Below are 276 nucleotides of genomic sequence, written 5' to 3'. Positions count from 1 at the left end.
ACAGTAAACCCGTCACCGCGTTTACGATCCCGGGGAAGGGGCTATATCAATTCAAGGTTATGCCTTTCGGACTACACTCCGCGCCGGCGACATTCCAGCGTCTCCTAGATCGAGTGCTAGGTCCGGAACTCGAACCACGGGTGTTCGTATACCTGGACGACATAATCGTGATCAATGAGACATTCGAGGTCCACCTCGATACTCTCCGGGAAGTATTCGCGCGACTCCGGGACGGTAATCGCGTACGCCAGCTGCTCGTTAAACCGCGCCGAGCAG

Source organism: Trachymyrmex cornetzi, unplaced genomic scaffold, assembly GCF_001594075.2.
Source record: "Trachymyrmex cornetzi isolate Tcor2-1 unplaced genomic scaffold, Tcor1.1 scaffold604, whole genome shotgun sequence".
NCBI lineage: Eukaryota > Metazoa > Arthropoda > Insecta > Hymenoptera > Formicidae > Trachymyrmex > Trachymyrmex cornetzi.
The sequence above is the reverse complement of the archived record's forward strand: the minus strand, read 5'-3'. Positions refer to the sequence as shown.